This window comes from Alligator mississippiensis, chromosome 2 (genome assembly GCF_030867095.1).
Source record: "Alligator mississippiensis isolate rAllMis1 chromosome 2, rAllMis1, whole genome shotgun sequence".
Classification (NCBI taxonomy): Eukaryota; Metazoa; Chordata; order Crocodylia; family Alligatoridae; genus Alligator; species Alligator mississippiensis.
In genome coordinates this window covers 136,405,143-136,417,812 of record NC_081825.1, presented here as the reverse complement: position 1 = coordinate 136,417,812, position 12,670 = coordinate 136,405,143, and positions in this window count along the sequence as shown.

Here is a 12,670-nt window from a genome sequence, read left to right as displayed (position 1 = left end):
TTGTGTTTTGAGCTATAGGAAGATGGCTTCAGTTCTGGTGATGAGGTTAGCTTAGCAAGGTTTGGCACTTGTTTGAATTTACAAAACACTTTTCAGAGCTGGGCCTACCCCAGGCTGTCCCTCACCCCCTGACACCTCCATTTCCATTTTCACTGACTGGCTTTCTTGCCTGCATTGCATGCCAGCCTCTGGCTTCTTTACTATTCCTTTCATCCAGGAACAGCACACACACATGAACCAATTTTGGGTGCTTCCTCAGCCTGACAAAGGGTTTTTCAACCCGAAAGCTTGCAAAGATATATTTCTGTAACTAACTATTCAGTTGGTCTGCTAAAACATACCAGATTAGATTGAGCCAAAGGAAAGGACCTTGTCTGCCAGTGCCATGTCCTTAGACCAACAACCCTAGCACCTGACCGGAAGCTTGTAGGGCCCTGGGCACATCTGAGTTCCAGGGCTGGGGCTGGCAGGGAGAGTTCTCTGGAAGCTGCTGAAGAAGAATCTCCTGCAGAAAAGGAAAGAAAGGCTCTAGTCTGTGACTGTTTGGCTGCCTGAGATGCTGCTGATGCTACTGTGCTGCTTACTAAGTTATTACCTGCTGCCATTTAAACTGGTGGACCAGGCTGAGGCTGCAGGAGAGGAGGAGGCCTCATTGGGGCACACTACCATATTGTGTAGAGGCCCCAGAGCCAGTGAGTGCGTGCCTTAACACACACACAGTGTCACCCATGTCACAAGTTTTGCTTGTTAGCAGCCTGAGGTGCAGTTTCCCAGAAACCTCTGCACCTATCTCTTTGAAAGCTGGCAGGCTTAATGGCCTCAGCAGGGGCAAGCAGGCCTGCAGTTTTCACCTTGCTGCGCCTTAGCACACATGTGTGACATGAGTTTTGCTTGTCAGCAGCTTGAGGTGAGTTTCCCATAAACCCCTAAACCTATCTCCTTGAAACATGGCAGGATTTGTGGCGTCAGCAAGGGCTACCATGTCTGCAGTTTTCACCTTGCTTTGCCTAAACACACACATGTGACATGAGTTTTGCTTTCAAGACTTTGAGGTGCAGGTTTCCAGAAACCCCTGCACTTATCTCCTTGAAACTTGGCAGGCTTCATGGCCACAGAAGGGGCTATCCCTGATAGTTTCATCCAGATCAGGCAAGAAATTACAAAGTTATAGGCAGTTCTGTGTTTTGCTATTATAGCCTATGGGCAAAACATCGAAACAGCGTTGAAACAGTGAAACAGTTTTGACAAAATGAAACAGAACAGCAGTTTCAAAACAAAATGAAACTGGAAACAAAACACTGTTCCATCAAAACATTGAAATGGAAGTCAAGATGGAATGGTGCTGTTTCCCACAGCCCTATTAAATAGCTCTTTTCTTTTTTTAATCTTAAAACTGATGATGTATTTATGGACAGAAAGCATTCCCTTACAGTCTTCATTTTGGCATACTAAAAAGCCATGGTCTTTTAGTCTCCATCTATAAAACAGATTATCCTTTTCTTTGCAGCTGTTCCAATTTCAATTCATCTTTCTTGAATGTAGGTGACCAAAACTGTAAACCAATGGCACTAATACTTCCCTTGGACGACACCAATTATGGGGAAGCGTGGTCATACTTTAAGATAAACTACAGTTACAGGCGGACCTAGACAGGCTAGCAAGTTGAACAGATTGGAAGCTGATGAAGTTCAACTTCGAGAAATGTCAAGTGCTCCACCTTGGGATGAGCAACCCCCAACACACCTACAGGCTTGGTGGCACCAAACTGACTAGCACCACGAATGAAAGGGACCTGGGGTAATAATAGATTACAGTATGAACACGAGCTGGCAGTGTGTTGCTGTAGCCAGTAGGGAAAACAATACTCTGGCATGCATCAATCATTGCATCTCCAGCAAAGCCGAGGAGGTGATTCTTCCACTTTACTCAGCACTGTTGAGACTGCAGCTAGAGTACTGCATCCACACTTTAACAAGGACGTGGACAAACTTGAGAGAGTCCAAAGAAGATCAACCCTTATGATCAGAGTCTTAAAAGGGAAGCCATATGAGGAAAGGCTGAGGGATCTGGGACTTCTCATCCTGAGGAAAAGAAGGTTGAGAGGGGACCTGGTAGCAGCTTACCACTACACTAAGGGAGTACATCAAGGGCTCATTGAGCAACTGTTCACCAGGGAACCCAAGGGGAAAACCAGGAGTAATGGCCACAAACTCTTGGAAGATTGATTCAGGCTCAACATTAGGAAAAACTTCTTCACAGTCAGGATTTCCAGACTGCGGAATAATCTCCCTCCAGAGGTAGTGGAATCCCCTACCCTGGAAATCTTCAAGCGGAGACTAGACAGTCACCCTGCTGGGGTCACCTGACCCCCAGTTATCTTTCCTTCTTGATGCAGGGGGCTGGACCTGATGATCTTCCAAGGTCTCTTCTAGCCTTGCAATCTATGAATCTCTACTGGAAATGCCTCTCTTGAGGCATCCTAGACGTGCAGTTGTCACTTTCACTTTCATGGCTGCATCTTCTTCACCAGTCACAGTCATCTGTGACCAACTTTTACACTCCAGTCCTTTTAATGTCTTAGTTATTTTTCCAGTTTGTAGCAGATTTTTTTTGTTACTAGTCCATATTTGTCTCACCTCGCATTTTGCAATCTTGAATGTCATCCACTTCTATTATTGAGGTCCTCAAGGTCATCAGGTTCTCAGCCCTCCTCTGCATTGATAATGCCTCCTGTTTCTAGCATCTGCAAATGACTATTATTTGTGCCAAATTCATTAAGGAAAATAAACAAACTGGATTCCATGACTCATTTTTGAGGGTCTGCAATAGTAAATAACCCCCTTTAGCCTGATACTTCCCTTGTCAACACTAATTATTGCCACCTTCCCCTGAGCTAACCCATGAGAGGATCCTGCTCCTGGTTTTTGCTAGGCCACAATTTTGGGACTTATGCTCAGGTTCAGGTACTTATGTCTGGGGCTGCATATGGAGCCATGCACCTGCTGGACCCTAGTGCAGCCTACCAATCATGCTTAGTAGTTATGTGTATGCTTACATGTCCATGGTACATGTGTAATAGGAACACAAATGGTAAGTACCCAAAATAACAGTTATATGGTTTGGTAAGTGCCACTAGGAGCATAAAGTAACAAATAATTCTGCCTTTAGATTCTCTAGTTGTAAGGTCCATATAAATCCTTAGAGGAAAAATGGTGGCTTTATACCCTACTTCATGACAGTGTAAGTGCAGTGACAAATCCACAGTTCTTTCAGGGGAAAATCCTGGCCTTCTCCACTGGTTTGTGAGCATCTCATTTCAGAGGTATAGGTGTAGATCTCAATGCTTGTTTTCAAAACAATTTTTCAGCTCATAACTGCCTGTCCAGAACTATGTCAGTAGTATTCTGGTATTCAGCCCAATAAAAATTTTGTCAAAGAAGCATAAAGTTCCTTTCAGATCTTCTCCATTGAAAATCATTTTTATAGCAGGGAGCTGTAACAAGCATGCAGCTATGGAGCGAAAGTGTAAAATGATGAGAAATTTGGACGGTGTTATCTTCCAACAGGGAACCAGTTGCAAGCCACTTAGGATGCCTCTGGTGTATGAAGCATGACAGCCTGAATATTTTTCACGACAGATGATAATGTAAGAAATTTATTACAGATCTCAAAGGGGAATGCCCCACATTTCTGACTCCAGTCCCAGCTTCTGCATTCCAGATATACTGCTTAAATAATATAAAGTCATATCTTCCAGTGAATCATGTATAAGCCTGTCCCACCTCGCATTAAGAATGACTGTATCATAGACTTCCAGGGTTGACATCTTCACTTTGGTTTTGATTTGCTAGAATGCAATGTTATTGTTTCCATAGCCATTGGAATGTATATAACACTTATTGTTGTAGCAGAAAGCCCCCTTTGTACATTTCCCTTCTGGACACTGATATAACAGAACCCTCTCCTTGCCTGCACTTCCTCCCCCCCTCCCTCCCCCATTTTGTGCATTTCTTTTTCCTTCTAAGTATTAGCAGAGACCTAGCACACTCATTGCATGGGTGTGGCAAGGCTCAGAGCAACCTGGAAAGCTGAAGTGGCTTTCTGTAGGAAAAACCTAGAAACTACATCTACATATCCATTAAGATCAGTGTCACTAAAGAAAAACAAAAGAACTAAAATATCCACTTCAAAGACTGTAAATATATCCTGGTACTAACCTAACTCACTTACTGTCCCCAGTAACCTTTGATCCTCACTACCTCACAGTGCATTTCTATATTTTATCTGTTTCATCTTTTCCATGGCATTTTATATTGTATATTTTATACTTTTAAACCCATAAGGAATGTACTTCTTGTAGAATGAAGTTACACCCTGGACAGTTGTTAAAAACTGCATTGAAATTGTAATTGTAAAGTGATAAAATCTGCTATATTGGGTGGTCCCTTGAATGAACACAAATATGAATGACAAACCAAGTACTTCTGACTGTTAATTGATAATAGCCTAGCCAGAGGAACTTACCATTACAAAATTCTACTCTACAATCATTTTAAGCTAATCAAGCCAAGGAACTGATTCCTGGAACTGAGCACCCACCCTATTGACTAGTCCTGTGACCAATGACAATACAGCCATTAAGTCAACAAATCAAGGGTGGACTCCAGAAACTTCAGGTATCAGCAGGCAGAGACACCTGTGACTAACAGCTGTCATGTACTACTCAAAACCCATGTGGGACAGCAACCTGCAGATGGGGCAGCCAAGATGATACTGGGGAATCACACAAGTGTGCCAGAAAAGAATAAAAGGCAGTGAAGTATGACCCTCAGTGGCATCAGCACCTGACCTCCTGAGACAGAAGGACAAGCAGGTGACCCCCTTCTGGAGAAGACATCACCTTGAAGGAAGCTGACCATCAAGAGCAGTCTCCAGGGCCTCAGATAAGTAGACAGACTGACACCAGTACTCTCACAATCGCTATAGCAGCTATTATACACCGTAACACATGGGTTTAAATTACATGGGTTTAAATGAGTGAGTGCATGTGTAGATGCTTGTCCTGAGATGCTTGTCCTGAGAAGACTCCAGCCAAGAACCCTTCAAAAAGTCCAACCAAGACCCTTTCAAAAAGTCCAGCAAAGTCACTTCAAATAAGTCTTTCCAAATCAATATGATTGCTATTTACAATATAAATACATTAATGCAGTTATATTACTCATCTATAATTGATTAAGTACAAAATTCTGGGGTATTTTTGGTGAAAATAGGGTATCAGGCCTTGGTTCAGGAACCAATCCGGCATTTATAACATTGTTTCTTATGAGAAAATTGGTTCCGAGTTACAACGTTTTGACTTAAGAAAAAGTTTTCAAAAATCAATTGTGTCATAAGTCCAAGGACTGCCTGAACTCTTAAAATACAGATCCAATCTTACAAATCTACCTCAACCCATGTGGAGAAAACTTGCTAAATGAAAGAATTTGCATCTCAGCTGTTAGCTAAAAATTGAAACTGGTTAGTAGGACGTCTTCATGATGGATGATGACACTGGTTCATGTCATGATGAGTTCAAATTTGACATCCACCAAATTAATTTCTCATTTTCTATCCAGAAACATGAAATATAGTTAATTTGCAGCATACTGATGGCATACAGCAACACTCATGTGATAGTTAACATATGTCAAGTGCTACCCTTTTGTCTTACACTGGGCGCACCTACACAAGACACTTAATCCACAGAAGACTAATTCTACTGCACATTATAATGTGTTAACATGAAGTAGATTTAGTCTAATGGATAGTAGCACCACAAAAAAAAAAGTTAATTTGTGCTAAGGTGCAGTAGTGCCAATTACAGTGCATTAAATTAGTACCTGTCATCACAGGCACTAAACTGAATGTACCTTAATTATGGCAGACAAGGTTCCTTGGGTGAATTTGATATCTTTTATTAGACCAACCCAAATAGTTGGAGAATAGTTATTAAGCAAGCTTTCAAGTTCAAAAACCCTTCGTCAGGCTAAGGAAGTTTCACCAGTTGGTGTGTGCTCTTCCTGGATGGAATGAAAAGTAAAGAAGCCAGGGGCTGGGCTGGGCTGGGCTGGGCTGGGCTGGGCTGGGCTGGGCTGGGGAGTCAGTTGCCAGGCAGATTATAATGTATCAAAAATCCAATGTCTATGTTTAGTCCATGATCTCTAGTATCCAGGAGGAGCCTATGAGCTCCATTTCATCAACCTCCTGGATACTAGAGATCAGGGACGAAACATAGATATTGGATTTTTGATACATTACAATCTGCCTGGCAACTGACTGCCCAGCCCAGCCCAGCCCCTGGCTTCTTTACTTTTCATTCCATCCAGGAAGAACACACACCAACTGGTGAAACTTCCTTAGCCTGACGAAGGGATTTTGAACCCGAAAGCTTGCTTAATAACTATTCTCCAACCATTTGGGTCGGTCTAATAAAAGATATCAAATTCACCCAAGGAACCTTGCCTGCCTATGTCCTTAGACCAACATGGCTACAACCTACATCCTTTAATTATGGCGCATTAATGAATGTGTAGACATGCCCACTGTGTTCTTATAATGTTTTCTCACTCACAGCAAAGGAACTGGTAAAAGGCATTGTAGGATCCCATGTTTCAGTGCATGGCATGGCACTGATTTTCAGATCAAATGTGCTCAGACTGCAAGTAAACCAAGATATGAGATTTCTAGTGATGTTGCAGGCACTGAGCAATTAAAAAAACAAGATGCAGGCTTGCTTAGAGAAACAGCCATATTTTCTGGGTCTGTACAAAAATTAAAAACTGTTCATGACCACCCTGGAGGAAGCTAGCTGCTTTCACTGAAAAGCAGATTTTCTCATCTCTGCCTGTAATATATGGTTCATTAAAATCTTCCCCTAAAACACATTATACTTGTTTGTATCAGAGACTGGAAACTGGACTGGGTGGCTCCTGGTTCTGACCCAGTCCCTATATAAATCTATTGTTAAGGAACAGTTTCAGTTCATCTGTGAATCATAGGCAGACAAGGTTCCTTGGGTGAATCTGATATCTTTTATTAGACCAACCCAAATAGTTGGAGAATAGTTATTAAGCAAGCTTTCGGGTTCAAAAATCCTTCGTCAGGCTAAGGAAGTTTCAGCAGTTGGTGTGTGCTCTTCCTGGATGGAATGAAAAGTAAAGAAGCCAGCAGCTGGGCTGGGCTGGGGGGTCAGTTGTGAATCATAGACACAGATATGGAAAGGGAACTAGACAGAGAAAGGAAACTAAACTATCAAAATGTAGGCTCTCCCAGGGTTCCTGCTTCTGATTATGATAAGGACCAGTGGCTGCAAAGTTTTCATCCCTTCTTGTGTTTTCCATAAGGCTTTGAGATGCTATTAAACTCACAATCTGAGTTGTCTGAACAGCAATGCACAGCACAGCAGAGAATCTGTATTAATGTGCAGTAACTAGATGTATCACATCAGTTGTTGTGGATTTAAAAAATAATTACAAAAAAGTTGATTGCATCCACCTATTGACATGAACTTAGACTGAGGGGTCAGATTTGTAGAAGAGCTCAGGTCACAGTTAGTAGGGCTGTGCAAAATGTTGGCAGCTGTTTCATTTCAGAGGTGTTTTGGGCCATTTCAGCACCCAAAACACCAAATCTGAAACGAAATGGAAGGCTCTGAAACATGTCTGAAATGAAACGAGGCATCTGAAATGTTTCAGAAATGTCAGAGTTTTGGAGCAGGGCTTGCAGGGAAACTGCTATATGCTGCTGCCCTGTTGCATGACTTGGCTCCGCAGGGAGCAGAGATCTGCACCAGGAGTCTCCTTGCTGCCACTGCTTGCCCCACACTGCCCCAGTGATGTGGGGCTGCAAGGCACGGGCAGCAGCAGTGAGACGACTCCTGGTGTGGATTTCTGCTCCCTGTGGAGCCAGGTCACGCAGCAGGGCAGGACTGGTCCTTGCCACATGACCTGGCTCCACAGGGAGCAGAGATCTGGGGCAGCATGGGGTGGGCAGCAGTGGCGAGGAGACCCCAACGTGAATCTCTACTCCCTGTGGAGCCAGGTCATGTGGCAAGGCAATACTGGTCCCTGCCATGTGACCTGGCTCTTCAGGGAGCAGAGATCTGTGTCAGGGTCTCCTCGCCACTGCTGCCCACTCAGTGCAACCCCACATTGCCTGGGCAGTGCATGGAGGGCATCAACAGTGAGGAGACCACAAGCACGGATCTCTGCTCTCTGCAGAGCTGAGTCACGCAAAAGGGACCAGCAGGCTTGCTTACCACTCTGCACTGCATCCCTGCCCCGTGAATCTGTGACAGGGATCAGAGAACCACGGTGGGGTCTCCTTGCCTGCGTGGAGGGTGGTGGTCCCCCCCCCTTCCCTAGACGAGCCACCCATGGCCCCATCCTGCTCCCTACTGGGGCCCTATAGCCCCTCGCCCCAAGCCCCACCCAGCTGGGCAGTAGGGCTGTATGAAGCTTGCAGCCCATTTGAAAAAGATTTGGAGGAGATTTGGCGGAGCTGAAGCTCCAAAATAGAATCAGCTGAAATGAAACAGGACAATAATCTGAAATACCAAAACAAATATCTGTCCTCCAAAACAGCTGAATCTGAAACCGAATTGAAGCACAGCTGTTTTGCACAGCCCTAATTGTTAGGTACATATATGAAGTAGTCAGATATGCAAGAGGGCTAAGCACCCAGTAGCTTTCAGTAAGTTGAGTGCTGTGGATCTGTTTGGGAAGCCTGATTCTTAAACTATTTGGGTACATACTGTCTGTTCTGTTTACATTTTGTTAAGACTCAAAATCCTAACTCATTCCATACTGTGGTTACTACCCACTCAAAATTCTTGTAAAGCCTAAAATCTGAATGGATGGTACTCTTTTGTATGGAAAGTTGAAACATTTAAAAACTTTTTGGAGGAATATAAGCTCCAATTTGATTGGAGCTGGGAAAACTTAATTGTTAAATTATCAGAATTTATTCTGATAAAATGGAAGAGCAGCTTGTGTTTTTAGGTCATAAACCATTAGAGCAACTCATGAATTTATATTAGTCCCCAGTTTTTTGACAGTAAAAAAGTCTTGAATATTTTAAAGCATGCTGAGAGCAATGAAGTAATTGCCATGAGGAAAATGCATGAATGAATAGAATGTGTTGATTAGGTTATTAGTTATTTTTATAAGAGAAGATGTTTTCCTCATTGTGGCTCTCAGGCCTACTACCTCAGTCAGAACATTTAGATCAGTTTTACCACACAGATTTCCAACATATCTTGCTTTCATATTTCAGACTCCTGTAAGAACTAACTGATTTACAACATAAAGGCCATTTGAAGATGGATCTTTCCATTATGACCAAAAGCTTAGTGATTTGCCCGCTGTGACAAGATTTAGCCATACTGGCTAATCTAAACATTTGTGGTCCCTGAGACAAAGTCAATTGGGAACAATCTCTGCAAGAGCAAAGACTATGCAGATGAAAAGTGGTTCTTTATGCAACCATTCAAGGTTGAGTTCCCCTCCTTCCCAGTAGAGCAATGCTGTTCAACTGGTGGCCCATAGGTCACATGATGCCCATAAGGGATTATGTTAATGCCCTCAGGCTTCCACCTGGCTACCACTCATATCAATCTGGCTGCAAGAGCAGTCAGAAACTCCAGGCTCTCCATCCCTCCTCCAGCTTCCATGCTCTGTACCTGCCCCAGGGACCAGTGTGGAATGGCACAAGGAGCTCAGAGTGAGACCAGGTGATGAAGTATGTGGTACAGTGTTAGGGAAGTCTCCATGGGGACACACACTGCAGCAGGGGTGGGAAGGAGGGTTGTCGTTGCATGCTGCAGTGGGAGAATGTGGATGTGCACTGCAGTGGGCAGATGTGAGAACCTGCTGCTTTGGCGTGGGAGGGGCTTGCAGTGTGCAGCATCCCAGGGTACCTGCTAGCATGGCCTATGGGGCACGTGCCCCCCTGCCACCTAGAAGTTGGAGAGCCCTGCAGTAGAGAAAGGGAGAATTTCCCCCAATCCCTGCCTACTGCCTCCATGAGGAGGCAAGCCAAAGGTGGGAGATTAAAGACCTGAATTATTGGCCAGGTTGTCCTGAGCAATCTTCATAGTTTCATAGTTTCATAGTAGCTAGGGTCAGGAGGGACCTGAACAGATCATTTAGCCTGACCCTCTGCCACAGGCAGGAATGAATGCTGGCTTCACAAGACCCCAGACAGGTGATCATTCAACCTCTTCTTTAATTTACCCAAGGTAGGGGTGAGGACCACTTCCCTAGGAAGCTGGTTCCAGATTCTGGCCACCCTAACCGTAAAATATTGCCTTATGAGCTCTAACCTAAACCTGTTCTCCATCAGCTTATTACCATTGTTCCTCATCACCCCAGGTGGTGCTGGGGAGAATAGGCCTCTTCCTATTTGCTGATTATATCCCCTGATGACTTTGTAGGCAGCCACCAGGTCCCCCCTCAGCCTCCTCTTGCCAAGGTTGAACAGGTTCAAGTCCCTCGGTCTCTCCTCATAGGGCCTCTTGCTGCCCTCTCAGCAAACAGGTGGCCCTCCTCCGAACTCTCTCCAGGCTGGCCACATCCTTTTTAAAGTGCAGCACCCAGTACTGGACACAGTACTCCAATTGCAGCCTGACCAATGTCGCATAGAGGGGGAGTATCACCTCTCTGGACCGGCTTGAGATGCATCTTTGGATGCATGACAAGGTATGGCTGGCCTTGCTGGCTGCAGTCTGGCATTGGCAGCTCATGTTCATCTTGGAGTCAATAATGACTCCAAGATCCCTTTCTGCCTCTGTGCTTTCAAGAAGGCAACTCCTCAGCCTGTATGTATGCTGTGGGTGCAGCACCCTGCATTTGTCTACATTGAACCCCATCCTATTCTCATCTGCCCACTTTTGTAGTCTGTCTAAAATCTAGTTGCAGCCTCTCTCTCCCTTCAAGTGTGCCTACCTCGCCCCACATCTTAGTGTCATCAGCAAACTTGGACAATGTGCTTTCAACCCCCTTGTCCAAGTGGCTGATGAAGATGTTAAACAGTGTGGGCCTGAGGACTGAGCCCTGGGGGACCCCACTGCTCACATTTCACCAGGTTGACTATGACCCATCTACCACTACTCTCTGGGCGCGCCCCATCAACCAGTTTTTTACCCATTCAACTGTGTAGGCATCGATGCCACAGTTGCTTAATTTATTAATGAGAATAGGGTGAGAGACAGTGTCAAAGGCCTTCTTAAAGTCTAGAAAGACTATGTCTGCAGAATCAATAGCTTCCACTGCTTGATAATAAATGCCATTCACCATACAGTTGAAAATTCCCAGTAGAAAAATCAGTAGAAGTCTGAATGCTAAGTTTTTTACTTTGTTTGAATGAAGGGACACTGTCGTAATTTTTATTTTAATTATTTTTCTTCGGTGTGTGTATGTGTGAATGCATTTGTGAGAAAGGACACCTTTAGTAGTTTCTTAAGAGTAAACAGGAATCTGCTATCAAAGTAGTCAGTGGATTCTTTTTGGTTAAGCCGTAGTGTTATTTTAGAGCTGCTTTGTACATGAATTAACAGTTATCCTTGCACTAGATCTGGGGAAAGATTCTGTGCTTTTTTATAAATGGAAGTAAGCGCCCATTAGCAGTGAGATTTAAGGAAGAAATACTAGTGTTTCTCAGTTAGCCATAGTTCCTTAAGCTGAAACAAGATATGATTACAGCCTTCTTCAGTGATATATTTTTGGCAGGGGTTTAAGATCAGGATCCTATGTACTCTTCTCTCTTATGAATACCTATATCCAGACAGATCAATGTACTTTATTTCCCAGAGTCCCAACTGAGGCCCTTAGGGAACTAGTTTGGACTGTAACACCCCTATATCCCTTGCCCCTCATCCCCACTCCCCCTCCCCCCCAAATCTTTCTTTCAAATCACTGGTTTTGGATTTCTGAATGAGGAAAAGCAAAAAAATGAACTTTACTGAAGACTAGTGCTTTAATTGCCAAAGTATTGCCCCACACACTTTGCTTAAACACATACACACTTAGAAAGTTGGGATTTTAATGTATGAATGGATATTTTGACAAAATTCTGATTGCACAAAAATGTTGGAAAATGTTGTTTTCTTACAACATGGAATGAAAAGAGGTTTCAAAAACACTAAAGTTGCCAGTAAGTTCAAATCCAACTTAAAAGGGACGGAAACATATTTCTGCCCCATAGCAGTTTTTCATATTTCAGCTTGTTTTTATATAAAGCATTCAGACTAAAAGCAAATCTATCTATCTATCTATCTATCTATCTATCTATCTATCTATCTATCTATCTATCTATCTGTATGTATTAGGGCTGTGCAAAGCTTCAGTGGAGATTTAGCCCAATTCGGTGGCTGAATCTCCAAATCTGAACTGAATCAGAGGACCCTTTAATTGCTCTGAATCTAATTGGAACCCTCTGAATCGATTTAGAGAGATTCAGAAAGATTTGGCAATTCGGACATAGACGCAGCTTTAAATGTTTTTTCTACCTCTCTCTAGGTAGCAGGCAGCTTGTGAATGCTGTGATGCTAGGGCACATGGAGTGTCCCACAGAAGTTTGGGGTGCTCCCCAGCATGCTTGGCACCAGACCTGGAAGTGGAAAAGAAGCACTTCT